Genomic DNA, 25,243 nt, shown 5'->3' on the forward strand with positions numbered 1-25,243 from the left:
ACTGCACACATGGTTCATTTTGTCAAACCTTACTGGATAAACTAGTGTCGGAACAATGCCACGTGATTGGCTGCTCCACTACAAACCCCACCCTTTGCATTGTATGGTAGTCGTAGCTGGATGTTGACATCAAAGACTGTGAAAATAATTTTAATTGTGATAATCTATTCTAGACTACTGAACGGTTCAGGTTTTGACATTGGTACAAACAGTAAAGTCTCCTGAGAGACTAACAAAAATTGCCACAGCTGACTATATTTCAAGTCATCCAGGCGGGGTATTGGGTTAAGTTTTCAACCAGCAATAATCATGTCTCAGTAGAACTTCATAGACTATGAAATTGCCTCTGCACAAGGATGCCCATGACAACCTTGACTTAGGAACTGACCTGGAGCAACGCTCACTGCACACGTGGTTCATTTTGTCAAACCTTACTGGATAAACTAGTTTCGGAACAATGCCACGTGATTGGCTGCTCCACTACAAACCCCACCCTTTGCATTTTATGGTTGTCGTAGCTGGATGTTGACATCAAAGACTGTTAAAATCATTTTATTTGTGATAATAATCTATTCCAGACTACTGAACGGTTCAGGTTTTGAAATTGGTACACACGATAAAGTCTCCTTAGAGACTAACAAAAATTGCCACAGCTGACTATATTTCAAGTCATCCAGGCGGGGTATTGGGTTAAGTTTTCAACCAGCAATAATCACGTCTCAGTAGAACTTCATAGACTATGAAATTGCCTCTGCACAAGGATGCCCATGACAACCTTGACTTAGGAACCGACCTGAAGCAACGCTCACTGCACACGTGGTTCATTTTGTCAAACCCTACTGGATAAAATAGTTTCGGAACAATGCCACGTGATTGGTTGCTCCACTACAAACCCCACCCTTTGCATTGTATGGTAGTCGTAGCTGGATGTTGACATCAAAGACTGTTAAAATAATTTAATTTGTGATAATGTTTATATTAACCAGGGTAACAAATATTTAGCAAAGTTTGGTAAGCTCAAGCTCATGTAAGACAGCCTTCATCTAAATCTATTCTAGACTACTGAACGGTTCAGGTTTTGACATTGGTACAAACAGTAAAGTCTCCTGAGAGACTAACAAAAATTGCCGCAGCTGACTATATTTCAAGTCATCCAGGCGGGGTATTGGGTTAAGTTTTCAACCAGCAATAATCACGTCTCAGTAGAACTTCATAGACTATGAAATTGCCTCTGCACAAGGATGCCCATGACAACCTTGACTTAGGAACTGACCTGGAGCAACGCTCACTGCACACATGGTTCATTTTGTCAAACCTTACTGGATAAACTAGTTTCGGAACAATGCCACGTGATTGGCTGCTCCACTACAAACCCCACCCTTTGCATTGTATGGTAGTCGTAGCTGGATGTTGACATCAAAGACTGTGAAAATAATTTTATTTGTGATATTCTATTCCAGACTACTGAACGGTTCAGGTTTTGACATTGGTACACACAATAAAGCCTCCTTAGAGACTAACAAAAATTGCCACAGCTGACTATATTTCAAGTCATCCAGGCGGGGTATTGGGTTAAGTTTTCAACCAGCAATAATCACGTCTCAGTAGAACTTCATAGACTATGAAATTGCCTCTGCACAAGGATGCCCATGACAACCTTGACTTAGGAACTGACCTGGAGCAACGCTCATTGCACACATGGTTCATTTTGTCAAACCTTACTGGATAAACTAGTTTCGGAACAATGCCACGTGATTGGCTGCTCCACTACAAACCCCACCCTTTGCATTTTATGGTTGTCGTAGCTGGATGTTGACATCAAAGACTGTTAAAATCATTTAATTTGTGATAATGTTTAGATTAACCAGGGTAACAAATATTAAGCAAAGTTTGGTAAGCTCAAGCTCATGTAAGACAGCCTTTATCTAAATCTATTCTAGACTACTGAACGGTTCAGATTTTGACTTTGGTACAAACAGTAAAGTCTCCTGAGAGACTAACAAAAATTGCCACGGCTGACTATATTTCAAGTCATCCAGGCGGGGTATTGGGTTAAGTTTTCAACCAGCAATAATCACGTCTCAGTAGAACTTCATAGACTATGAAATTGCCTCTGCACAAGGATGCCCATGACAACCTTGACTTAGGAACTGACCTGGAGCAACGCTCACTGGACACGTGGTTCATTTTGTCAAACCTTACTGGATAAACTAGTTTCGGAACAATGCCACGTGATTGGCTGCTCCACTACAAACCCCACCCTTTGCATTGTATGGTAGTCGTAGCTGGATGTTGACATCAAAGACTGTTAAAATAATTTTATTTGTGATAATAATCTATTCCAGACTACTGAACGGTTCAGGTTTTGACATTGGTACACACAATAGAGATGTTTCGGTCCTGAACGATTCGTTCAAAAAGAACAAATCTTTTCAGTGAACGGAATGATCCGTTCACTTTCATGCATCAAATTCGTTCCTTTCGTTCACTTGGCTCCTCTCGCGGCTCCCCACTTCTTTTAGAAAACCAGACTGATTGATGTTAGCACGAGTACAGATATGGACTTATGTGTCTGAAATAAAGAAATAAAGTAAAGTACAATACTAGAAACGATATTACAACAGCTCAAAAATAAACTGACACAAAAGCAAGATGAGATAACACATGAATGTTTATTTTTATAGAAATATTATATTTTCTTTTTAATATAGTTGGGCGAAGTAACTGTTATATTGTGATGATTGAACAAGAAGACCAGTAATGCAATGGGAGCCGTATCGTTCATGAACGAGTGAGAGTGAGTGAGTTACGGGTAAACCAGAAATGTCACTGAACGACCTGGTGAACGAATGTAATGAACGAATCGTTCAGCTGAACGAGATCCGAAGATCCGGGTCACTGAAGTGAATGAGAGTTGACATCTCTAACACACAATAAAATCTCCTTAGAGACTAACAAAAATTGCCACAGCTGACTATATTTCAAGTCATCCAGGCGGGGTATTGGGTTAAGTTTTCAACCAGCAATAATCACGTCTCAGTAGAACTTCATAGACTATGAAATTGCCTCTGCGCAAGGATGCCCATGACAACCTTGACTTAGGAACCGACCTGGAGCAACGCTCACTACACCAGTGGTTCATTTTGTCAAACCTTACTGGATAAACTGTAGTTTCGGAACAATGCCACGTGATTGGCTGCTCCACTACAAACCACACCCTTTGCATTGTATGATAGTCGTAGCTGGATGTTGACATCAAAGACTGTCAAAATAATTTAATTTGTGATAATGTTTATATTAACCAGGGTAACAAATATTAAGCAAAGTTTGGTAAGCTCAAGCTCATGTAAGACAGCCTTCATCTAAATCTATTCTAGACTACTGAACGGTTCAGGTTTTGACATTGGTACAAACAGTAAAGTCTCCTTAGAGACTAACAAAAATTGCCACAGCTGACTATATTTCAAGTCATCCAGGCGGGGTATTGGGTTAAGTTTTCAACCAGCAATAATCACGTCTCAGTAGAACTTCATAGACTATGAAATTGCCTCTGCACAAGGATGCCCATGACAACCTTGACTTAGGAACGGACCTGGAGCAACGCTCACTACACCAGTGGTTCATTTTGTCAAACCTTACTGGATAAACTGTAGTTTCGGAACAATGCCACGTGATTGGCTGCTCCACTACAAACCCCACCCTTTGCATTGTATGGTAGTCGTAGCTGGATGTTGACATCAAAGACTGTTAAAATAATTTAATTTGTGATAATGTTTATATTAACCAGGGTAACAAATATTAAGCAAAGTTTGGTAAGCTCAAGCTCATGTAAGACAGCCTTCATCTAAATCTATTCTAGACTACTGAACGGTTCAGGTTTTGACATTGGTACAAACACTAAAGTCTCCTGAGAGACTAACAAAAATTGCCACAGCTGACTATATTTCAAGTCATCCAGGCGGGGTATTGGGTTAAGTTTTCAACCAGCAATAATCACGTCTCAGTAGAACTTCATAGACTATGAAATTGCCTCTGCACAAGGATGCCCATGACAACCTTGACTTAGGAACTGACCTGGAGCAACGCTCACTGCACACATGGTTCATTTTGTCAAACCTTACTGGATAAACTAGTTTCGGAACAATGCTACATGATTGGCTGCTCCACTACAAACCCCACCCTTTGCATTTTATGGTTGTCGTAGCTGGATGTTGACATCAAAGACTGTTAAAATCATTTTATTTGTGATAATAATCTATTCCAGACTACTGAACGGTTCAGGTTTTGAAATTGGTACACACGATAAAGTCTCCTGAGAGACTAACAAAAATTGCCACAGCTGACTATATTTCAAGTCATCCAGGCGGGGTATTGGGTTAAGTTTTCAACCAGCAATAATCACGTCTCAGTAGAACTTCATAGACTATGAAATTGCCTCTGCACAAGGATGCCCATGACAACCTTGACTTAGGAACCGACCTGGAGCAACGCTCACTACACCAGTGGTTCATTTTGTCAAACCTTACTGGATAAACTGTAGTTTCGGAACAATGCCACGTGATTGGCTGCTCCACTACAAACCCCACCCTTTGCATTGTATGGTAGTCGTAGCTGGATGTTGACATCAAAGACTGTTAAAATAATTTAATTTGTGATAATGTTTATATTAACCAGGGTAACAAATATTAAGCAAAGTTTGGTAAGCTCAAGCTCATGTAAGACAGCCTTCATCTAAATCTATTCTAGACTACTGAACGGTTCAGGTTTTGACATTGGTACAAACAGTAAAGTCTCTTGAGAGACTAACAAAAATTGCCACAGCTGACTATATTTCAAGTCATCCAGGCGGGGTATTGGGTTAAGTTTTCAACCAGCAATAATCACGTCTCAGTAGAACTTCATAGACTATGAAATTGCCTCTGCACAAGGATGCCCATGACAACCTTGACTTAGGAACTGACCTGGAGCAACGCTCACTGCACACATGGTTCATTTTGTCAAACCTTACTGGATAAACTAGTTTCGGAACAATGCTACATGATTGGCTGCTCCACTACAAACCCCACCCTTTGCATTTTATGGTTGTCGTAGCTGGATGTTGACATCAAAGACTGTTAAAATCATTTTATTTGTGATAATAATCTATTCCAGACTACTGAACGGTTCAGGTTTTGACATTGGTACACACGATAAAGTCTCCTTAGAGACTAACAAAAATTGCCACAGCTGACTATATTTCAAGTCATCCAGGCGGGGTATTGGGTTAAGTTTTCAACCAGCAATAATCACGTCTCAGTAGAACTTCATAGACTATGAAATTGCCTCTGCACAAGGATGCCCATGACAACCTTGACTTAGGAACCGACCTGGAGCAACGCTCACTACACCAGTGGTTCATTTTGTCAAACCTTACTGGATAAACTGTAGTTTCGGAACAATGCCACGTGATTGGCTGCTCCACTACAAACCCCACCCTTTGCATTGTATGGTAGTCGTAGCTGGATGTTGACATCAAAGACTGTTAAAATAATTTAATTTGTGATAATGTTTATATTAACCAGGGTAACAAATATTAAGCAAAGTTTGGTAAGCTCAAGCTCATGTAAGACAGCCTTCATCTAAATCTATTCTAGACTACTGAACGGTTCAGGTTTTGACATTGGTACAAACAGTAAAGTCTCTTGAGAGACTAACAAAAATTGCCACAGCTGACTATATTTCAAGTCATCCAGGCGGGGTATTGGGTTAAGTTTTCAACCAGCAATAATTACGTCTCAGTAGAACTTCATAGACTATGAAATTGCCTCTGCACAAGGATGCCCATGACAACCTTGACTTAGGAACTGACCTGGAGCAACGCTCACTGCACACATGGTTCATTTTGTCAAACCTTACTGGATAAACTAGTTTCGGAACAATGCTACATGATTGGCTGCTCCACTACAAACCCCACCCTTTGCATTTTATGGTTGTCGTAGCTGGATGTTGACATCAAAGACTGTTAAAATCATTTTATTTGTGATAATAATCTATTCCAGACTACTGAACGGTTCAGGTTTTGACATTGGTACACACGATAAAGTCTCCTTAGAGACTAACAAAAATTGCCACAGCTGACTATATTTCAAGTCATCCAGGCGGGGTATTGGGTTAAGTTTTCAACCAGCAATAATCACGTCTCAGTAGAACTTCATAGACTATGAAATTGCCTCTGCACAAGGATGCCCATGACAACCTTGACTTAGGAACCGACCTGGAGCAACGCTCACTACACCAGTGGTTCATTTTGTCAAACCTTACTGGATAAACTGTAGTTTCGGAACAATGCCACGTGATTGGCTGCTCCACTACAAACCCCACCCTTTGCATTGTATGGTAGTCGTAGCTGGATGTTGACATCAAAGACTGTTAAAATAATTTAATTTGTGATAATGTTTATATTAACCAGGGTAACAAATATTAAGCAAAGTTTGGTAAGCTCAAGCTCATGTAAGACAGCCTTCATCTAAATCTATTCTAGACTACTGAACGGTTCAGGTTTTGACATTGGTACAAACAGTAAAGTCTCCTGAGAGACTAACAAAAATTGCCACAGCTGACTATATTTCAAGTCATCCAGGCGGGGTATTGGGTTAAGTTTTCAACCAGCAATAATCACGTCTCAGTAGAACTTCATAGACTATGAAATTGCCTCTGCACAAGGATGCCCATGACAACCTTGACTTAGGAACTGACCTGGAGCAACGCTCACTGCACACATGGTTCATTTTGTCAAACCTTACTGGATAAACTAGTTTCGGAACAATGCTACGTGATTGGCTGCTCCACTACAAACCCCACCCTTTGCATTTTATGGTTGTCGTAGCTGGATGTTGACATCAAAGACTGTTAAAATCATTTTATTTGTGATAATAATCTATTCCAGACTACTGAACGGTTCAGGTTTTGAAATTGGTACACACGATAAAGTCTCCTTAGAGACTAACAAAAATTGCCACAGCTGACTATATTTCAAGTCATCCAGGCGGGGTATTGGGTTAAGTTTTCAACCAGCAATAATCACGTCTCAGTAGAACTTCATAGACTATGAAATTGCCTCTGCACAAGGATGCCCATGACAACCTTGACTTAGGAACTGACCTGGAGCAACGCTCACTGCACACATGGTTCATTTTGTCAAACCTTACTGGATAAACTAGTGTCGGAACAATGCCACATGATTGGCTGCTCCACTACAAACCCCACCCTTTGCATTGTATGGTAGTCGTAGCTGGATGTTGACATCAAAGACTGTGAAAATAATTTTATTTGTGATAATAATCTATTCCAGACTACTGAACGGTTCAGGTTTTGACATTGGTACACACAATAAAGTCTCCTTAGAGACTAACAAAAATTGCCACGGCTGACTATTAGAGATGTTTCGGTCCTGAACGATTCGTTCAAAAAGAACGAATCTTTTCAGTGAACGGAATGATCCGTTCACTTTCAAGCATCAAAGTCGTTCCTTTCGTTCACTTGGCTCCCCACTTCTTCTTTTAGGAAACCAGACTGATTGATGTTAGCACGAGCCAATTGCGTTTCAGAGGAGGGCTGTTTGTATCACATCTAATGTATCAAATCACCATCATTGGTTAGGAGAACGACTGAACGTATCATCGTTCATGAACGAGTGACAGTGACTGAACGTATCGCTTGACCGAATGTCTCTCTCTCTCTCTCTCTCTCTCTCTCTCTCTCTCTCTCTCTCTCGTTCACTGAACGAAGCGACCTGATTAGGTGCATCTGTACATACAAGTCAATTCACAGACTCAGACTCTGATTAAATATATTACATCATCAGGCCCTGTGAATATATAAGGAGCCTCATTCACCTCCGTTAAACTTTAAAAACAACATATCATAAAAACGGTGATGCAGACTCGCAGCGCTGAGAGGGAGAGAGCATCTGCACAGAGGGAGGGGGGGAGCGGGTCATCGCGGACTGAAGTGATGACGAGATATAAAAGTTTGATCATAAAGCCTGATCATCTACAGCTCTGTGTAAAATATATGTAGTACACAGCGGACTGCAGTCTCTGTTGACAGACAGATCTGAACACAGGTCCACGTTATTAAACGTCTGTGTTCTCCCCGCGCTGCGTTATAAACTATGATGAACTGATCGCACAATGAAGTTGTAGTCTTCGTATTTTATTTTATGTATTGTGTTTTGTACAGATATGGACGTATGTGTCTGAAATAAAGAAATAAAGTAAAGTACAATACTAGAAACGATATTACAACAGCTCAAAAATAAACTGACACAACAGCAAGATGAGATAACACATGAATGTTTATTTTTATATAAATATAATATTTTCTTTTTAATATAGTTGGGACAAGTAACTGTTATTTTGTGATGATTGAACAAGAAGACCAGTAATGCAATGGGAGCCGTATTGTTCGTGAACGAGTGAGAGTGAGTTACGGGTAAACCGGAAATGTCACTGAACGACCTGGTGAACGAATGTAATGAACGAATCGTTCAGCTGAACGAGATCCGAAGATCCGGGTCACTGAAGTGAACGAGAGTTGACATCTCTACTTCACATTTATTTAGAAATTATAATGTCAGAAGGTTTTGTAATGGGCAAGTTGGGCCAAGTAGACCAGTAATGCAATGGGAGCCGTATTGTTCGTGAACGAGTGAGAGTGAGTGAGTTACGGGTAAACCGGAAATGTCGCTGAACGACCTGGTGAACGAATGTAATGAACGAATCGTTCAGCTGAACGAGATTCGAAGATCCGGGTCACTGAAGTGAACGAGAGTTGACATCTCTAGTAAGACAGCCTTCATCTAAATCTATTCTAGACTACTGAACGGTTCAGGTTTTGACTGGTACAAACAGTAAAGTCTCCTGAGAGACTAGCAAAAATTGCCACAGCTGACTATATTTCAAGTCATCCAGGCGGGGTATTGGGTTAAGTTTTCAACCAGCAACAATCACGTCTCAGTAGAACTTCATAGACTATGAAATTGCCTCTGCACAAGGATGCCCATGACAACCTTGACTTAGGAACTGACCTGGAGCAACGCTCACTGCACACATGGTTCATTTTGTCAAACCTTACTGGATAAACTAGTTTCGGAACAATGCCACGTGATTGGCTGCTCCACTACAAACCCCACCCTTTGCATTTCATGGTTGTCGTAGCTGGATGTTGACATCAAAGACTGTTAAAATCATTTAATTTGTGATAATGTTCAGATTAACCAGGGTAACAAATATTAAGCAAAGTTTGGTAAGCTCAAGCTCATGTAAGACAGCCTTCATCTAAATCTATTCTAGACTACTGAACGGTTCAGGTTTTGACGTTGGTACACACAATAAAGTCTCCTTAGAGACTAACAAAAATTGCCACAGCTGACTATATTTCAAGTCATCCAGGCGGGGTATTGGGTTAAGTTTTCAACCAGCAATAATCACGTCTCAGTAGAACTTCATAGACTATGAAATTGCCTCTGCGCAAGGATGCCCATGACAACCTTGACTTAGGAACTGACCTGGAGCAACGCTCACTGCACACGTGGTTCATTTTGTCAAACCTTACTGGATAAACTGTAGTTTCGGAACAATGCCACGTGATTGGCTGCTCCACTACAAACCCCACCCTTTGCATTGTATGATAGTCGTAGCTGGATGTTGACATCAAAGACTGTTAAAATCATTTAATTTGTGATAATGTTTAGATTAACCAGGGTAACAAATATTAAGCAAAGTTTGGTAAGCTCAAGCTCATGTAAGACAGCCTTCATCTAAATCTATTCTAGACTACTGAACGGTTCAGGTTTTGACATTGGTACAAACAGTAAAGTCTCATGAGAGACTAACAAAAATTGCCACAGCTGACTATATTTCAAGTCATCCAGGCGGGGTATTGGGTTAAGTTTTCAACCAGCAATAATCACGTCTCAGTAAAACTTCATAGACTATGAAATTGCCTCTGCACAAGGATGCCCTTGACAACCTTGACTTAGGAACTGACCTGGAGCAACGCTCACTGCACACATGGTTCATTTTGTCAAACCTTACTGGATAAACTAGTTTCAGAACAATGCCACGTGATTGGCTGCTCCACTACAAACCCCACCCTTTGCATTGTATGGTAGTCGTAGCTGGATGTTGACATCAAAGACTGTGAAAATAATTTTATTTCTGATAATAATCTATTCCAGACTACTGAACGGTTTAGGTTTTGACATTGGTACACACAAAGTCTCCTTAGAGACTAACAAAAATTGCCACAGCTGACTATATTTCAAGTCATCCAGGCGGGGTATTGGGTTAAGTTTTCAACCAGCAATAATGACGTCTCAGTAGAACTTCATAGACTATGAAATTGCCTCTGCGCAAGGATGCCCATGACAACCTTGACTTAGGAACTGACCTGGAGCAACGCTCACTACACACGTGGTTAATTTTGTCAAACCTTGCTGGATAAACTGTAGTTTCAGAACAATGCCACTTGATTGGCTGCTCCACTACAAACCCCACCCTTTGCATTTTATGGTAGTCGTAGCTGGATGTTGACATCAAATGCTGTTCAGATAATTTAATTTGTGATAATGTTTATATTAACCAGGGTAACAAATATTAAGCAACGTTTTGTAAGCTTAAACTCATGTAAGCCAGCCTTCAACTAAACCTATTTTACAGTACTGAACGGTTCAGGTTTTGACATTGGTACAAACAGTAAAGTCTCCTTAAAGACTAACAAAAATTGCCACAGCTGACTATATTTCAAGTCATCCAGGCGGGGTATTGGGTTAAGTTTTCAACCAGCAATAATCACATCTCAGTAGAACTTCATAGACTATGAAATTGCCTCTGCACAAGGATGCCCATGACAACCTTGACTTAGGAACTGACCTGGAGCAACGCTCACGGCACGCATGGTTCATTTAGTCAAACCTTACTGGATAAACTGTAGTTCCAGAACAACATGTGATCTGAGATGCATTCCAAGTAATAGTCCGTAGCAGCAGTATGCTACACAGAAATAGTAGACTTTTGAATGTCATAATTCTTGAATAGAGATCTTTGTAATAAGCCAGTTCAAAGCTTTAGTTCTTTTTTTGGTGGCATTTTGACAAAAAAAACTTTAACCATTTTCACTTGAATTACGTTCATATGGTAATCTAGAAATCCTGAATCACATTTTTATGTAAACATGAAAATAGGAGCCAAACTTTCCATCCTATACTCCCAGTGGTTCAGTTTAAAAAAAGAGAAACAACTCGTACATGGATGTCAGAGGTCTGTTTTAAAGAGGTATTGCTGAGCTCCACTGCAGTAGGGTTTCATTTTGAAACATATTTTCCAACAGAGCGACAGAGCTTTCTTCTCCGCATTTGGCACAAGCACATTTTTACCATTTGCACTTATATTTCACTCAAAGCAGCAGAACATTATTCCAAGGCAGTGAATCTTGAAATAGTTTTGCTGCATGCTAAGGAATTATATATGAAACTGGGTTAAGTTTACAAATCTGTTAATCGTTGATTACCACAGCCAATGTTTCTGAGTGTACAACAATTGCACAATTGTCTAAAGTTATAAGTTCCTTTTTGCAAATTTTGATATCAATTTTTACTTCCCATTCACTCCTCTTTAGAGTTCAAACATCTATCTAAGGCACTGAAATGTGGATCACAGAAACAGGTGAGACAATTGCAATCTGCAGAAATAGAAATGAAAGAGTAATGACTCTCACACACCACTCTAATTTGCCCATCAAAGGTTCAGTCTTAATGTAACAGAACTTCACTGTGTAACATTTAACTTTTGCAGAACTGGTTCAATAGTTTAACTGATAGTAAATCACCAAAACAACTGTATGTTCTGAATAAGAATAACTGAGTGGATATAGTACTACAGTAGAACTACAGCATGTCAAACTCACATCAATGAATCAATTTGCACATAAGAATTCCAGAAAATTGGTGGGGAAGATAAGTTCAAAAAGAAAAAATATATATTTTTTAAAATATACAGCAAAAGTAAGAGGTGAAAAGGTTGGCACATCACATGATTGTATAAGTGCTGACAGATTTTTCACATAAACCTTTACATTGTTGTACCTTCTTCTGTTTCTACTGCTGTAGAGACCTTTACGCACCTCCATTCCACTATTCCGCTGCCTCCGTGGTGACACATGTAAGCAGGGGGGGTATGGAAGAAGAACTCCCTGATCTACGTAACACAAAATTAAAAAAAACACTGTTGTCTGTTGTTGCCGTACTGAAACCTTGGTCTCTGGCAAAGTGACAGGAGCTAAATTCTGGAAAGTGTTAGATGTCATTCATGTGAAAGCAGCATCACAGTTATGTAACCTGTGAGATCTATTAGCAGAAATGGAAAATAATATTCATTAGTATGCTTTAATTAGTGTATAATATATATATATATAGTGTATATTAATTAGTGTATTCCACCATGTTACACTCTTCTATGGTAGTCCAGAAGGGACAAATTAAACACTGGCTTTGCACGGCCAAGGTTTTACTTCTCTATTGTTTTACTTATACATTTGAATAAAAACACAGTGTACTATACGACCACCAATGTTTTGGACAAAGTACCTGTAGCTTAACTTTTTGTTATAGCAGATACACAGGTATACATAGAATGGTAACAACAGAGTTAGAACTGTTTCTCTTTTTAGACATTCACAGTCTCATATTCTAACAATAAAGATCCTCGTTAAGCAGTGCTGCACAGAGCAGGCAGTGAATGAGAAAGCAGCTGCTGGCATGCCATATCAGCTTGATCTGCACCAGTTAACCCCAATCTGCAGCTCAGTCTGTCTTTAATGGAAGCTGTCAGCTGGCAGATCTGGCCCTCTCTCAGCACCTCCTCTACCTTTCCACACACTATTTCTCCACACATGCTGGTGTTTTTGGCTGCTGCTGTTAAAGCCCTACATCTCAACAAAGTCAACTATTAAGGATTAAAGAAAAACAAACTCATCTTTTGATGTATGAATAAAAAATATATTAAAAATATACAAGAGGATTTAAAATGTAATCTGTAAGATTGAGGGTCAAATAATCCCTCCTTCCTCTCACAGTGATTGTTGTACGTTCAGACTTAGAGATTGTTGACAAATGATAGGAAAAAGCAATAAATATCTTAGCGAGCTGTTGGTCCACTGTGAGCTTCTAAAATGGCTTCAGTCATTTGCCGTTCTACATACTACATACTATATACTACATGCTATATACTACATACTGCATTCAGCGGGAGTCTGTAGTATGGAGGAGCTTTTCAAATTCATTTTGCAGTATGCTACGTCAGGCCGAAGTAAACAATAACCGCCGCTTCTTTAGCTATCGCGCCCCCTTCTGCTGGAATGCTGCTGCTGTCCGTTATTTCAACTGCCGCTGTGACGTTCCAACGCTTTGCATTGTGGGATACAGTAGGAGAGGTGGACTGGTCCGATGCATACTGGAGATTTTCTCTGAATCAGTACGACATCCGTATATCCGATATCCGGTATTTTTGGCATACTGCACATTTTGCTTTTGTTTGCATACTGCATACTACATTTGGGCCAAATCAGTACGTACTGCTAGTACAATATGGCATTTCGAACACAGCATATGCATTGACAAAAATAGTAATCATGTGTACATTGATCTAGATTATTGTTTTCTAAAGCATAAAGAAAACCAAACAAGAACAGTAATAAAAAGGCTCCAAAATAAAGTTATTTTACTGTGCAGATGTAAACTGTAAACATCCTGGCATCAACTAAACCAATTAATCAGAGAACATAAAAAAAATGTAGCCTTAATTGTCGTGAATACTGGCAAGCTTGTGTAACAGTTGGAGATTTTCAGGGCACAGTTTCAGAAAGTTTTACCATCTTTGGACTGAAGACAACCTTTCAAACCCCCCTGTATAAAGTTGTAACTATGTGGAACTTCCTGAAAAGTTAACACTTTTATATGCTCCATGTGTCAACTCTCACTGGGAATGTCAAATTATAAGAGAATCAAGTTAATAGAAACTTTTTGAACATGTCTTATTATAAACAGGCTTAGAAGAACAACTACTTCAACCAACAGGCAATTCTTTTCTTCTTCCCTTCTTTCACATACTTACACCAGCACACACAAACAAAACACAAAACAGACTGTGTCACTCCATGCTCGACAAAAATACTTTTTTCGTCGTGGAGCAGAAACAACGCGACAGCTAGAAGACTTGTTCTGCTGCAGCCAGGAAGTAAGTGCCAAGATACATTTGTTCCCTCTTCATGGCGGGACGCGCTGTGAATCTGGCATACAGTCCTGGCCTAGAAAATGCACACAGTGAGATGCATCATTTCACATTTTTCAGCGACAGAATCAAAAACATTACTTCTGGCCTTAAGTGTGTGTGTGTGTGTGTGTGTGTGTGTTCCAAACAGCCTTTTGAAAAATGCTGTGTCTCTTCCTGTTGCCCTACTTATGTGGAATGGCCGTAAAAGTGAAGGGGCAGACAAACATATGTTTTCTCCATCCAGTGTTTAAAAAAGTCTGTCAGAATATAAACAGCTATCCAGCATCTAGTACATTTCAGTACATTCTCCTTCTGTAGCTTCAACTTATGACTGAAATAATGACTGAAATTCTCTTTGCATAGAAAACAGATGTATTCAACTTGGAAGGCCCGCAGTTTTAATTGATAGTAACGCTACAGTAGATGGTCAGAGAAACTTCACAAGCCGTTCGGCACGTGGGAAGATTGTGGTCGCAAAAGATCGGCAAAATAATGGTAAATGTTAAGAGCTAAAAACAAGGCATGTGGTGAATTATTCTTGTTAAGTTGTGTATTTCATTTGCTTTGGGTTGTTGAATTTTCATTTTCTGTTTTACTTTGTCACTGTTATCACTTTCGAGTTGATTTACTTCCTTCTTTTGCTTCTTTTCCCACTTTAGTGATTGTTTGCCAGCAATTTCATCAAATCTTCGTCATACCATGCAACCTTCTTCCTTGTGTGACTGAACCAGTGTTTTCAGTGTATTCCTGGACTTCTGTTGATCCTCGTCAAACTTTTCTATCCTTGTAACCTGTCTGGATTTTCCTCAAGGTTCCTCCTGGGTTTTTCACCTGTTTAGTTGGACTGTTTGTTGGACCTTGTAGTTTCCTTTTGGATTTTGATTTACCTGGACTCAGTAACAAAGTAAGCCTTTTATTCTGCCTTTTGGAAGAAATCTACATAGTGTGCATCTGGGTCCTCTCCCTTTTTGTTAATAAACTCAAACTTTATAACACAGGCTTTTTACCCAGGAAACTAGGGTTTGACTACCATACAAAACAAAAGTAAACAGCCGCTAAAGGGTTCCTTGTGTTCTGTATGAGATACCAACTGGGCATTCAAACCAGATGTGAATAGATGCGAATCTGCTGCGAGATTCAATACAAAGCCAATGCGATGAAGCGAGTTGACGCAAATTCGCCTGAGTTGAAAAAATTTAACTTCCTCTACGAATTTGCGTCACGTGGTGTAGAAAAAACCTATCAACATCGAGATTCTCCTGACGCCGTTGGTAACCATGGAGATAAGCCCTGCTCCTCTCCTCCATTCCGGAAGCGAAGGGCGAATATTCGCCTGTTATTTAAATGCAAATTTGGAATCGGCAGTCAAATATTCACTTCGCCTTCGGTGTGAACGCACATTAATAATATGGATATTTAATGACCAGGGTTGAGAACTTTTGAGTGTTCACATTCCACCAAAGCCAAGGTGTATAAACTCACAGCTATAGATGCTGCTCAGATGCTGATTATGACTCATGGAAGCTGAAACTAATATCACAGATTTAGAAATATACAAACCTAGGTGACAAAAAAAAACTCACATCTGATTACAATAACTTGCATTATTACAAACTGATTGTTCTGAGAGCTCTTACCCTGAGCAGTCTGATTAGCACTAACCTCATAGTGCTGCATCAGGATTCATATGTATTATGTAAGTGTGGAAATAAATAGCTGATGTTGAGATGAAGTGTTTGCTCAGCGGGCATTACTGAATGACAGGAGCTCCACCCCCACACTTGTTTGCTCCATGAGATGTTTTGGTACTGTATTGTAAAGAATCATTATTAGCTGTTGGAGCTTTATGCATCATCGTCATTCATTCTCTCGTATTCTCCCTTCTCTTTTCCCTTGTGTGTCAGAAACACACACACAGCCTCCTGAAAGCTGGAGGTAGTTTGATTGGAGGTGAAAGAGAAGCAGAGTGGGAGTCAGTGAGAGCGAGGGAGCAGCAGAGTATGCTCCCAGTCTGCTGTGTAAGACCCGGGTGAAAACCTAATTACTTGTGTCTGTGGGAGACGGACGCGTTTGGCTCGTCAGCAGAGAGCAGCCGGAGATTCAGGGGCTTCTACGGCGCTCTGCAGCACGGCTGCAAGGAATTCTGGGAAAGCAGCACCTGTCACAGGACCACTGACAGCTTGTCCTGCTCTTGTTATACAGCCAGGCATGATCCCTCCCATTAGCAGGCCAATGACACAGTTGACTTGCTGTCTGCAGGAGGGCGAGGGGCCGGGGGGAGGAGACTCTTTACCAGCCATGATGCTCCTGTTTGGTGCATAAAAGCTGTCACTGCGACCTGGTTTACACTGCCAGCAAGAAACGGATGTATTTCTGAGCTTATGTGTTTTTCTTTTTCTCTTTCATATGTTTGGGTTGCCACGTTCATACATGTACAGCAACCATGAACTTATTCTGATGTGAAACAGACCACAAATGTCTAAATCAACTTATGTGACTTTACCCTTCCAGCTCCAAATTTCCAAGTGGGCCTGTTGCTGAGTGACTGCTTCAGCTGCTTCGTGCTCTTCTCTCCTTGCCTATTAATTGTTTTCCAGTCTTTCATTTATATTGTGAATAAGTCCAAAAGCATGTGTTGATATCAATGCAATCATCATTGAATGGACTGCACTTACACTGATCAGCCATTACATTATGACCACTGACTGGTAAAGGGTTCTTGTTTTTTAGTTTTGTATTTAATCGAATCTATGTTCTTTTCATTTAGTCTCGTTTAGTTATGTATTTAATTTGTGTTTTGTTGGTTTGATAATTTCCTGTTTTACTTTGTCATCGTGTCTCTCGTGTTGATGCACCTCCTGCCTTTGTGTATTTCCCGCCTGTTTTATTATGTGCCCTGCCCTTATTGTTTTCACCTGCCCCTTGATTGTCTCACCTGTGTCTGATTAGCCTCACCTCCTAAGTTTACTTAGTCTCTGTGCTGCCTTTTTGTTTATTAAACTAATTTTTGTCTGTATCTGGGGCCTCTCCTCCCTTTTTGTTTCAACCAGAAACCTGAGAGTAAACCCGGTGAACCGGCGACAGGGTCATGGCTCATTGATGCTGCTGGGAAACCTTGGGTCATGCCATTCATGTGGATGTTACTTTAACACGTACCAACTACCTAAACACTGTTGCAGACCAAGTACACCCCTTCGTGGAAACGGTATTCCCTAATGGCAGTGGCCTCTTTCAGCAGGATAATGCGCCCTGCCACACTGCAAACATGGTTCAGGAATGGTTTGAGGAACATGACGAGTTCAAGGTGTTGACTTGACCTCTAACTTCCCCAGATCTCAATCCAATTGAGCATCTGTTGGATGTGCTGGACAATTCGTGGCGGGCCCACCTCGCAGCTTACAGGACTTAAAGGATCTGCTGCTAAAGTCTTGTCAGATACCTCAGCCACACCTTCAGAGGTCTAGTGGAGTCCATGCCTTGTTGGGTCAGGGGTCTTTTGGCGGAAAAAGGGGGACCTACTTAATGCTAGGTCATAATGTTATGGCTGATTGGTATATAGCGTCTCTCTAGTCTGTAGTCCACTCTACATGTTGCAGTCACCTTTTCAGACATTCATAGACTAATTTAGTGCCACCAAAGGCAACTGATGTACTAATCAAACACACAGATTCATACTCCCAGGTTATGACTCCAGGAGCAAGTTGGGGTTCAGTGTCTTACCCAAGGATACTTGGACATGTAGACTGGTGGAGCTGGGGATCAAACCGCCAACCTTCCAACTGTAGGGCAACTCACTCTACCTCTAGGCCACAGCCGCTTACAACACCAAAAATCTTGTTCCTTGCCAATTGTTATGAAGAATTTGGTAAAGGAACAAAAAGTCAAAGTATACCCTGGTGAGCCTTGAAGAGAAGCTGTAAAGTCTCTTTGAATTCCATCAAGTGAAACAGATCAGAGGACTGCAGAGAGCAACATTCCTCTGCCCAGTTGCCCTTGAGCAAACCATCACCACACTGAGGGGGAGGCTGTGCTTTAGACACCTGTGTTTTGTATGAGCTCTCTGTCTCACTGCAGCCACGTTGACAGACCATGTCTGTAAACTAGAATGTGTTCTTTGTTAAGTGTCGGTTAAAGAAATGTTTAAACATCAACTTCTGTCTTTCACCAGCTCCTCTCTGTGCTCAGTGCAGTGCTGTCCATCTGCATCGTGTGAAAAAGCTTCCCAAGGATCACAACTGTGTAAGTGTAGCACGTTAATCGACCTTTAAAAGAGAGATGTTATCTGGAGATTCATGGCTCTCCCCTGCACGTTTCCACCCAGGCTGCCGAGTTTAGGAAGTTCCTGATTGTACAAAGCAACAGGAGAGTGTTTTTACTTGAGGACAGCTGCTTTAAGAGACGCCTCCTGACTCTGCAGGTCACACGCCGCTCTGTTTGTTGTCACAGCGGAGACCTCTGTGGATCTCTGTGTGTTTCCTTTGTGTGAAAGTGTTCATGTAGATGGGGCTAACCAAAAGAAGACAGTGTTACATGTTTCTTTTATCCCTTTTTGTCAGTCAAAAGGCCTCTGACTTGTTACTACAACATGTCTCAGTATTTCTTAACTGCCTATCGTCCTGCTCTGGTTTTTGTTGGGTATTCAGGCTGTCAGTACTTCAAGAATTTAAGTTCAAACTAATTTAAAATGACAAACATTTGTTTGCATTACTTTTAATCCCCCTCCTTTAATGTGATATTTATATATCACAGTCTTTCTGGATGACATATTACAATAATTCCAACCAGTAACTTAATGTTGTTGACTTTGTTTAGCTTTAATTTTTGCTAAGAAGTAAAATAAAACAACAGTCTTTCCTGAAATCTGGCTTTACATTTGCTTTTTCTTTGTTAACGTCTTGTAAAATCTCAGACTGTGACGGCTGATCACTCATACTGTAACACTGACGTCTTTGGCCTCTCGAGCTACAGTCAGACAATTGACGCCTTATGAAGCGTCACACATACTTCACATGCCACCGAGACGTGGCCGAGTGCTGGAAAAGACTTTGGCTTCATCTGTTTTGTGTAACGATTCAGTGATTGTGATGGAGGACTCCTACAGGCAGATGACATCTGACTCTTTTCTCATGTGACAGTGAAAAAAAATGTACACAATTGGTCTCGTTCTGCTTTAACACATAAACACAAAAACATTATTTGGAAGTTCACCAGTTACGAAGATCCACAATATTTACAAGCTTTTGACTGAAGGTTTCTTAGTTTGTTTCCTCCCAGAACTGTTCTGCTGTCAGGAGCGTTTCTGATTTCCTGTTCTGGTTTGTTCATTATATAACTGTTTGTGTAAATTATAGATTATCTTTAGTCTGTCCCAAAATGTTATCTATATTAAATAGCACACAACAATGAACATTGCACATCAAAATTTCATTTTAATTTGATAAAGATATTTAGTATACAACATAAACACATTGAAGAATTTAAAACGTGTAAATCACGCTGATTATCGCAGCATGGCTACTCACACATTTGTGGTTATTCTAGTTTTTTGTTTGTTTTCCCATTTACATTTTTCAATATGTTTTCCTCTGGCAGTATTTGTTTAATCATTTATCAAATTTGTTCATGATTAAAGTTATAATCTCAAAGATCTCTGTTTTGTTCTCTTTGGCGGCACCTGTGGTGATAAACAGTAACTGCGGGAGCACACTTCCCAGATATCAGACAGTGTTGCATGTGTGACGTCCACGGTTGGCTCCGGTTGTAACTCTTGATTTTCCTCGCTGACGGTCGCTTTCCTTTTTAGACTGTTTGCTTCATCTGAGCATCGAGTTTGTTTGTTTTTCTTTGGATTTTCACTTATTGTTGAAGTTGTATCTGTAGTCATTGATCTTTTCTTTGTTTGTTCAGCCATAGTAGATTACTGTTTACCCGCAACACTTGCAGAGAGCGGAAAAGCAGCCGCTTAGCTCCGCCTACCCTCTCTGGCAGACCAACCACTGCTGGGTGATGGAAAACGCGAGAGCCACATCCAGTACATAATACTGCAACGGCAAAGGCTTTCATCAGTGGGTCATAGGCTCAATCATTGTGTTACCTCACTCAGCGATTGATAGCGAACAGACATTTATTTACATAAAAAATCTTTGAGATTATTACTTTAATATAAAGAATATTTTAAGAATGCTCAATGTTTGACAACTAGGCAAACATTTCTGCACAATTTAAAGTCTTATTTTAGATTGACAGAAGCAGTAAAATCAAAATTCCTCAAACGATTAATCTGGCAAATTACAACAGAGATCCAATCTGAAGAGCAAACTGAAAGATGATAATAAATCTATGTACCAACATGGGGATAGTAAAACACACACGTTTTAAATTCCTTTTTTGGGTTAAGAATGAGGTTTTCAGATGAGATTGTTCACTGTCTGCTCACACATAACATAATGCTGCATTTTGGAGGCGTTGAGTTAATTATGTGGGAGGAACTGGGAGCTGAGGGCAACACGGCCTGTGAATCATTCATTATTCACTGAACATGCTGCATTTTGTAAGAAAACTAAAGCAAATTTGGAACCAATTTAAAGTACACAATGCGATCAATCAGTTAATTTATTGGATTAAAGGTTTTACTCTCGTTAAACGGTAAAATTTACACAATCCAAATTAAATCTAACGCCTTCTTTTCCTTGCAGCTGCAGCACATTTATATTTATGTTTTTGTACATGAATGACACAAAGGTTGGCGTGAAAGTCTCATGAATCCGCTCTAAAGCAGAAGGAGAGGGTGTAAAGATGAGAGAAAGATGTGAAACCTGTCGTTGATCTCATTATCTTTCATTCAGAATGTTTTTTAATGAGCGATGCGAGCGGTTTAACAGCCTCACCGTCACCTCGCAGCCTCTCAGCCTCCCCTCTGTCTATTCTGATGTATAAGTTCACAGGCCATATGCTCCGGTTTCGCTTCCTGCACAAACACGTGGACTCACACTTGACATGCTCAACACACAGAGCATACACATTCACACTCACACGCATGCAGACACACAGCTCTTACATATCACCCACAGGTCTCCAGAATACATCAGCAGATGGTGTGAGGAAGGAACATGGCAGATTTTGACTCGTGAGCCAGCGGGCCGAGTCTGAGCTCTCTGGTTTCTATCAGTTTCCCAGACTTTTCCACCAGGCAGAGCCCAATGAGTTTTGAAAACACTGTTTTACCAGATTTTTCTTCACAATGTCTGCTGGAGTTACTCTCACCCCCCAAAAAAGAGAAAGGGAAGCAGGTAGAAGAATCTGAAATTAAAGCCACTGAGGGGCTGCATAGATTATAGAACTATTCGACGCGCTGGCTACTGTACGACTATAACTTGTGTCTAGTGAAACAAACAGCTTCTGGATTCGCTTCTTCTTTGGATGCGATCTTTATTTCTCACAGTTTCAATGATCTTCAATAACATGCAAGAATCCATTGCCAGTGCATATAAAGTCCATTCAGCTGTGTCAACATACAACAAACAAACGCGACGGAGCCCGGAGCGGTCGAAAAACTGTGTGCTCCTCCGTTTCCCACCTATATAAAAATGTACACCAAACACCACGAGGACACCTACTGGCCCAATTTGGTACCTTACACACATTCACATAGAAATGGCTCCTACAGAGGAGAAAGACAGGAAACAAATCCGTAACCGTTCAAATGAAGTCGTTTTATTCACATTTTGTATCATACCAAAAAACTTGTTTGGAAATACAAAAATAAATAAAGGTTTGATTGCTTAGATGACTGGTCAGCTTTTGACATTGAACTGTTCTGATGCAGGCTGCACGGGGGTGCAGTGGTTAGCTTCAAAGCTGGAATGTTCCTGGTTCAAATACTGGCTGGATGTAGGGGGCCTTTCTGTGTGGAGTTTTCATGTCCTGTGACTGTCTGTGCACCATAGGTCTGCTCGTTAGGTTAATCGGTGACTCTAAAATGACCTGTAGGTGTGAATATGAGTGAATGGTTGTCTCCATGTGTCACTGACTGGCGAGCAGTCCAGGGTGTACCCCACCTCTGGCCCAATAACAGCTAGGAAAGGCTCCAGCCCCCGTGACTCTGAACGGGACAAACAGTATAGATGATGGATTTATGTTCTAAACCAGTTTACAAACCAGAATGTGACGTTTATGCACCAACCACTTTAAGAAGCAGTTTAACATTTCTTTTTGTGATTTAAAGAAAAATAAATCCCTTGACAATTAAACTGAAACACCATTTATGAAAATATCCCAAGAATGTGTACCAAGAATTACCTATACTTACTAAACAATTTGGCATGTTTAACATCCTTCATTGTTACTTTTATTTTGAAAAACACAAATTTCCCAAAACCAGAAGTCCTGTTGCCTTTTGGATTTAGCTTAGACTTAATTCCTAATGCTTATACAACCACATGAACCCATTATCTATTCATATTTTTCTTAGAGCACAACATCTCTGCGGTCAGGATGTTTGCTCTCAACCTCCTCGTCATAATGATGCTTTGTGTTGCCGAGCTGTCAGTCATTGTCGTCACGGTGCCGCATACCCTTCAGGTTTGTCACTTAAAGTTAATCAACTAATTTCCCCCATTACCCTGCATCAAAAGACTCATTCAACTTGATGAGTCTCTGCTCAACAAAATATCAGGCTAATTAAAATAAATTAATGAATGGAAACTTATTATGCTGGATAAATTCAATTAGTCTGCAAGTTGCGGCTCATTTTGTTAATTTGTTTTAATACTTGGATTAAAGACACACTGAGGCTTTTCTTGTAAACAAACATGGTTTCTTTTAATGTTTATCACTGAAGCGCATATATATGTCCATAAAGTATAAAATAACACCAAGCTGAAAAGCTGTTTTTCACTTTTATGTGTGTGTTTCACTGTCCGAGGTCACCCAGAAGTGATGTCACTGTGTACTGGCACACTATGAAGTACACGTCTACATCACTGCTGCAAGGTGAGCGCTTCAAAAACTGGAGGTCAGTGAAATCAGGATTTTCAGCTGCTATTAAACTTTATATAAAACCTTAGAATCATATTAAAAACTCAGACGTTTTCACAAAAATACGTCCATACAGGTAATCCATGCTGTTCCACGAAAGCCGTTCAGATTTCCCGACTTCCTCGAATGCATCAGGTCGATCCGACCTCCATTCAACAAACGAGCATTTTGAAAGTGATGTTGAAATTAGAATTGAAAGGTTCGACCTGTTAATAAGGAGTAAATCACAAGAAAACGGTTTCTCTTTCTGTAACAATGCAGCACGCGGAACAGGAAGTCTTGACGGGAAGTTGTTTATCGCTTACCGCCCGGCACGTTCGCCGGGGTCCCCAGAGGCTATATCGTCTCCAGCTATAGCTGATGGGATCAGAGATTAGGTACTGGGAAATCTTGGAATATGTTTCTAAAATACTAAAAATCCTGTTCTGAAATAGTTTGAAATCCCAGCACTGTTGACATGAGCTGAAGTACTGCTGCCCTTTTATATGGACTTGTTACCCGTGCAGGATGATTGCAGGAGGCAGGGCCTTTGTTCTGCTCTCTCTCTCTCTCTCTCTCTCTCTCTCTCTCTCTCTCTCCATCCTGCTGCAGCAACACCTCTGAGACATTTGGTGTCAGGTTTTCAGTTATATATCCATTTATCTAAATAAACTTACCTACTCTCTTGGTTTTGCGTTTGTTATCATCATGACATACTACACTATCTATTAGTGTAGAAACTGAGGCATACTTATTTTGTATGGCCTGTAAAAAGGCCCAAAACTTGTTTTTATTAAACCAACAGACCAAGAATAACTCGAATAATATGTGTTGAGATTTTTTCAGAGTAAGAATGTACTAAATACGTGCACCTTATTAGCAATATTCATAATATAATGCAAAGGAATCACTGAGCAAACCTACTATATTCATTCTTCTTCCATTTGCTCAGTTGAATTTTGATCGTTCTTTACTGCAGCTGCAGAAACGTTTATAATGTCACCTCTTTCTAACCTTTCCCCACCACTCTGAAGGCATTTAGTCCTTATTCTGGCTGAACTCATAATGAAAAAACGTCCATTGCTCGTTTTCATAGCTCGCTCTGCATTTCTTCAGCACTTCCACTGCTCAACAGTCACACAGACCCGGCCATCTGCGCACTCTGTGAGCTCGCTTCACTTCAGCTTCAGGGAAGTTTTTCTCCCCTCTAACAAGAAGCATCTTTTCACAGTTTAAAGAGAAGCCATCTTCACATAAGGAGTGTCTGTATACCCAGCAGGCCTGTGTTGGTGGCTGGTGCCACTGTCCCACAGAAAATAAACAAGTGATAGAAAAGGCCTGCAGACTCTCTGTGTCTCTGAATGCAGCATTGTTGTTTCATGCTGTACACACATAAGTCATTGTAGCAGATACAGAGGGGTGAGATGTAAATGACTGTAGTATGTTGGACCACAAGAACACCCCTCATTCAACATGATTCTGAGTGACATACTTCAGACAATGATCCACACTAGAAGGCAAAGCCAACACATGAACAGAGATATTTATGAACAAACACGCTCTGTTTTTGCCGAAGAACAAACACTATGATATAAAGTCAGAGAACTTAATGTTTTACAATCAGCTTTACTGGCAAACTGTGTGTTCACATAAAAGGAGTTACTTTACATTGTTTCAGTTTATTAACACAGAAAAAGAAAAAGCTGAACTGCTGAGAACAAACAGTGTTGCAAAGAATGTGAAAAAAGGTGAATATAGATAGAAATAGAAATTGTCTTTGTGCACTCAATGTATCCAAAAAACAATGTTCATCACATTAATCTTATACCCCTTTCCCACAGAAATTAGCACATTGACACAGGTTTTTCAGACCCGTGAAGCCCCGATGTATAGATGTCGATTGTCTCTTTTCCCATTGC

At 40.3% G+C, this 25,243-nt stretch overlaps 20 non-coding genes across 20 annotated transcripts; all 20 read right to left on the reverse strand.

The window, feature by feature from the left end:
• Nucleotides 1–217: 217 nt before the first annotated feature.
• LOC138598809 (U4 spliceosomal RNA) lies at nucleotides 218–358 on the reverse strand. Its single transcript, XR_011308680.1, has one exon. It is a non-coding gene; the product is annotated as a U4 spliceosomal RNA (small nuclear RNA).
• A 264-nt stretch (nucleotides 359–622) lies between these two features.
• Nucleotides 623–763, reverse strand: LOC138598800 (U4 spliceosomal RNA). The gene has a single exon (XR_011308672.1). It is a non-coding gene; the product is annotated as a U4 spliceosomal RNA (small nuclear RNA).
• Nucleotides 764–1,102: 339 nt separating this feature from the next.
• On the reverse strand, nucleotides 1,103–1,243 carry LOC138598819 (U4 spliceosomal RNA). The gene has a single exon (XR_011308690.1). It is a non-coding gene; the product is annotated as a U4 spliceosomal RNA (small nuclear RNA).
• Nucleotides 1,244–1,504: 261 nt separating this feature from the next.
• On the reverse strand, nucleotides 1,505–1,645 carry LOC138598820 (U4 spliceosomal RNA). The gene has a single exon (XR_011308691.1). It is a non-coding gene; the product is annotated as a U4 spliceosomal RNA (small nuclear RNA).
• Nucleotides 1,646–1,984: 339 nt separating this feature from the next.
• Nucleotides 1,985–2,125, reverse strand: LOC138598802 (U4 spliceosomal RNA). The gene has a single exon (XR_011308674.1). It is a non-coding gene; the product is annotated as a U4 spliceosomal RNA (small nuclear RNA).
• An 814-nt stretch (nucleotides 2,126–2,939) lies between these two features.
• LOC138598793 (U4 spliceosomal RNA) lies at nucleotides 2,940–3,080 on the reverse strand. The gene has a single exon (XR_011308665.1). It is a non-coding gene; the product is annotated as a U4 spliceosomal RNA (small nuclear RNA).
• Nucleotides 3,081–3,421: 341 nt separating this feature from the next.
• On the reverse strand, nucleotides 3,422–3,562 carry LOC138598801 (U4 spliceosomal RNA). Its single transcript, XR_011308673.1, has one exon. It is a non-coding gene; the product is annotated as a U4 spliceosomal RNA (small nuclear RNA).
• Nucleotides 3,563–3,903: 341 nt separating this feature from the next.
• LOC138598815 (U4 spliceosomal RNA) lies at nucleotides 3,904–4,044 on the reverse strand. The gene has a single exon (XR_011308686.1). It is a non-coding gene; the product is annotated as a U4 spliceosomal RNA (small nuclear RNA).
• Nucleotides 4,045–4,308: 264 nt separating this feature from the next.
• On the reverse strand, nucleotides 4,309–4,449 carry LOC138598816 (U4 spliceosomal RNA). The gene has a single exon (XR_011308687.1). It is a non-coding gene; the product is annotated as a U4 spliceosomal RNA (small nuclear RNA).
• A 341-nt stretch (nucleotides 4,450–4,790) lies between these two features.
• LOC138598806 (U4 spliceosomal RNA) lies at nucleotides 4,791–4,931 on the reverse strand. The gene has a single exon (XR_011308678.1). It is a non-coding gene; the product is annotated as a U4 spliceosomal RNA (small nuclear RNA).
• Nucleotides 4,932–5,195: 264 nt separating this feature from the next.
• LOC138598803 (U4 spliceosomal RNA) lies at nucleotides 5,196–5,336 on the reverse strand. Its single transcript, XR_011308675.1, has one exon. It is a non-coding gene; the product is annotated as a U4 spliceosomal RNA (small nuclear RNA).
• A 341-nt stretch (nucleotides 5,337–5,677) lies between these two features.
• LOC138598832 (U4 spliceosomal RNA) lies at nucleotides 5,678–5,818 on the reverse strand. Its single transcript, XR_011308703.1, has one exon. It is a non-coding gene; the product is annotated as a U4 spliceosomal RNA (small nuclear RNA).
• Nucleotides 5,819–6,082: 264 nt separating this feature from the next.
• On the reverse strand, nucleotides 6,083–6,223 carry LOC138598804 (U4 spliceosomal RNA). The gene has a single exon (XR_011308676.1). It is a non-coding gene; the product is annotated as a U4 spliceosomal RNA (small nuclear RNA).
• A 341-nt stretch (nucleotides 6,224–6,564) lies between these two features.
• On the reverse strand, nucleotides 6,565–6,705 carry LOC138598817 (U4 spliceosomal RNA). Its single transcript, XR_011308688.1, has one exon. It is a non-coding gene; the product is annotated as a U4 spliceosomal RNA (small nuclear RNA).
• Nucleotides 6,706–6,969: 264 nt separating this feature from the next.
• Nucleotides 6,970–7,110, reverse strand: LOC138598805 (U4 spliceosomal RNA). The gene has a single exon (XR_011308677.1). It is a non-coding gene; the product is annotated as a U4 spliceosomal RNA (small nuclear RNA).
• Nucleotides 7,111–8,896: 1,786 nt separating this feature from the next.
• Nucleotides 8,897–9,037, reverse strand: LOC138598827 (U4 spliceosomal RNA). Its single transcript, XR_011308698.1, has one exon. It is a non-coding gene; the product is annotated as a U4 spliceosomal RNA (small nuclear RNA).
• A 339-nt stretch (nucleotides 9,038–9,376) lies between these two features.
• LOC138598794 (U4 spliceosomal RNA) lies at nucleotides 9,377–9,517 on the reverse strand. Its single transcript, XR_011308666.1, has one exon. It is a non-coding gene; the product is annotated as a U4 spliceosomal RNA (small nuclear RNA).
• Nucleotides 9,518–9,858: 341 nt separating this feature from the next.
• LOC138598814 (U4 spliceosomal RNA) lies at nucleotides 9,859–9,999 on the reverse strand. The gene has a single exon (XR_011308685.1). It is a non-coding gene; the product is annotated as a U4 spliceosomal RNA (small nuclear RNA).
• Nucleotides 10,000–10,260: 261 nt separating this feature from the next.
• Nucleotides 10,261–10,401, reverse strand: LOC138598836 (U4 spliceosomal RNA). Its single transcript, XR_011308706.1, has one exon. It is a non-coding gene; the product is annotated as a U4 spliceosomal RNA (small nuclear RNA).
• A 341-nt stretch (nucleotides 10,402–10,742) lies between these two features.
• Nucleotides 10,743–10,883, reverse strand: LOC138598829 (U4 spliceosomal RNA). The gene has a single exon (XR_011308700.1). It is a non-coding gene; the product is annotated as a U4 spliceosomal RNA (small nuclear RNA).
• Between the last annotated feature and the right edge of the window lie 14,360 nt (nucleotides 10,884–25,243).

Source organism: Semicossyphus pulcher, unplaced genomic scaffold (assembly GCF_022749685.1).
Source record: "Semicossyphus pulcher isolate SPU_LCO1_2020_fin unplaced genomic scaffold, fSemPul1.0.p SCAF_2, whole genome shotgun sequence".
Taxonomy (NCBI): Eukaryota; Metazoa; Chordata; class Actinopteri; order Labriformes; family Labridae; genus Semicossyphus; species Semicossyphus pulcher.